This window comes from Arachis hypogaea, chromosome 2, assembly GCF_003086295.3.
Source record: "Arachis hypogaea cultivar Tifrunner chromosome 2, arahy.Tifrunner.gnm2.J5K5, whole genome shotgun sequence".
Classification (NCBI taxonomy): Eukaryota; Viridiplantae; Streptophyta; class Magnoliopsida; order Fabales; family Fabaceae; genus Arachis; species Arachis hypogaea.
In genome coordinates, this window is record NC_092037.1 from 49,467,184 (window position 1) to 49,469,768 (window position 2,585).

The window sequence follows — 2,585 nt, forward strand, 5'->3', positions numbered from 1 at the left end:
TAATGGAATCAAGGAGAATTAGATTTAGTTATTTTAAGACCTAAAAAGCATGTTCTCACTCTTAAGCACAATTAAAGGAGAATATACAAAACCATGCTATTTTATTGAATAAATGTGGGTGAAAGGTGATAAAATCCCCTAAAATCAGTACAAGATAAACCCTACAAATGGGGTTTGTCACTACTGCATCACCTGTAAAGCATAGCCACATTGTATATCATGACTACCATTTATAAGTGTAGCCTTAAGTCCCTCATCGTTTTTTATATATATATTTATAATATTTTAATAATTTTTTTACAACTTAATATTTAATGATATTTACAATTCTGTATTTAGTAATATTTTTCTACAACTTAAAATTTATAATTTTATATTTTAATTAAATTAGTTAAATGTTATTAAATAAAAATAAATACATAATACTAAATAATTTCTTTAAATAATAAATGATCTTTAATTTCAACAAAATATATTTATAATGAATCAAAAGTATTAGAATGAACATAATTTTAAACATTTATACATCTTACATTAAATTAAGCATATTCATAACAAAATATGCATGAAACTACTTAGAGTTTACTATTAACAAACTATGAAAAATCAAAATATTATATTCTACATATATAAATCTTTTAATATAGAAGTCATTAATCAACGAACCATCTTTACCAATCTAACCATAATGATAAACAGGTTAATCTTTATCAATATCTTTAAAATTATTCTGTATAATTATATAGAAAAATAATTAAAAAAATATTTATAATGAGATATGAGAGATACAAAATTATCCTGCATAAAGTGAAATCATTTATGAGAGATATTCTGGTTCATTAGCCCATTTTTGAAGAATCCATGAGAAAAAAAATACTTGAACTCAAAAAAAAAAAAAAAAAAATGAGCAACCTCAGTTTTAATCTTTAATGTCATTAACTTGTAGCAACACCAAGTAAGTTATCCTTAAAAAAACAGGAACTTGGATACACTACAACCTCGGACACGTTGGGTTGAAAACATCATCGATAGTGGAAACATTAAAAAATTGGATTTAAAAAAAAAATAATACTAAGCCAATTAACTCAAGCATGAGTGAAGGCAATTTGATTAAAATACAGCTAAATGGTTAATTCAAAATAGGAACATTATTAGTTTACAAAAGAAAGTCTCAGTTGAACCCATTGAAATCAAATGAATGTAGCTTCACCAAGTAGGTTCTCCCTGTAAACAGAGTCTTAGCTCCACAACATTTTAAACGGTTGGGTTGAATAATCACAGACTATGTTTGGCACTCAATTAACATGCATTGACAACAGCTTAAAAAATAATAAAACTTTGATCGTTAATATTTAGTGACCGATTTTAGCGACCGATTTTTAAATGAGGCCACCTAACTATACAAAATAATTTTGGTCACTAAATCGGTCACTAATAAGATCGGTCGCTAAATAACAACCAATATTTTGGTCACTAAATCGGTCGCTGAGGTTTTAATCGCTAAATGGCGACTAATATTTCAGTTACTAAATCGGTCGCTAATTTTTCAGTCGCTAAATCGGTCGCTAACAGCTAACTTTGAAATTCTAAAATCGATTGCTAAATCAGTCGCTACTGCTACTTTCTAATTATAAATTTTAACTAAATTTCACATATATCACTATTAAAATTTATTTTTTAAATATAATTCTAATTCAATAAAATATATAAATAATCAAAGATATATAACTATTTATTAAGATCGAATGCCAATAATTATTGAAAATCATATAAAGATGAAATGAAAAATGGATTCTAATACAAATAAATTTATATTTATGTATACTACATATATGTATTGAAAAAAAATGAAGGCAGAAACAAATCTTCACAAATATAACAAATTTATATTTATGTATACTACATATATGTGATGCTGCCAGAGACGAACCCAAGCACAACAATGAGGGGGCATTTGCCCCCACGGTGTTTTTAATTTTTGTTTTAAAAAATATAGTTATATATAATATGCCACACTTCAAATTTTAAATGACCCCATTATAAATAAAATAAATTCAATTAGCTAAATATTTAAATTTATTTTTTTTATTTTTCTATCATTTTGACTATTACTTAACCTAATCAAATTTAATTATTGTACCATCATTCCTTTATTCTCTTAAACAATTTTCTTATTTTTATATTTCAACCTTCTTTTTCTATTCCTTGTTTAGTGGTCATATTCTCTTCATCAAAAAGTAAATTTTTAAATTCTCCAATTTTTTTATATAGCTCTCTATGACTCTATGTATCTTTCAATTTTATTATTTCTCTTTTTAATATTTTCAATTGCAATTTTTAATTCAAACAATTATAGTTTAGGTATTAATCTAATATTTTATTTTTTCGTGACTTTATATATTTTATTTTATTCTCGATTTATTCATCCTTATTACTTATTTTTTATCTTTTGTTCTATTATATGTACCTATGTTGCATATAAAACTTTAAAATGAACTGATTAATTTACTAATTTAGAATTTTTTTAAATAATGATAAAAATATTTTAGTTACAATATATAATTAAACCGATGCATAAAATCTTT

At 24.2% G+C, this 2,585-nt stretch overlaps 1 non-coding gene across 1 annotated transcript; it reads right to left on the minus strand.

The window, feature by feature from the left end:
* Positions 1-1,168: 1,168 nt before the first annotated feature.
* On the minus strand, positions 1,169-1,283 carry LOC112765204 (small nucleolar RNA Z278). Its single transcript, XR_003183558.1, has one exon. It is a non-coding gene; the product is annotated as a small nucleolar RNA Z278 (small nucleolar RNA).
* Between the last annotated feature and the right edge of the window lie 1,302 nt (positions 1,284-2,585).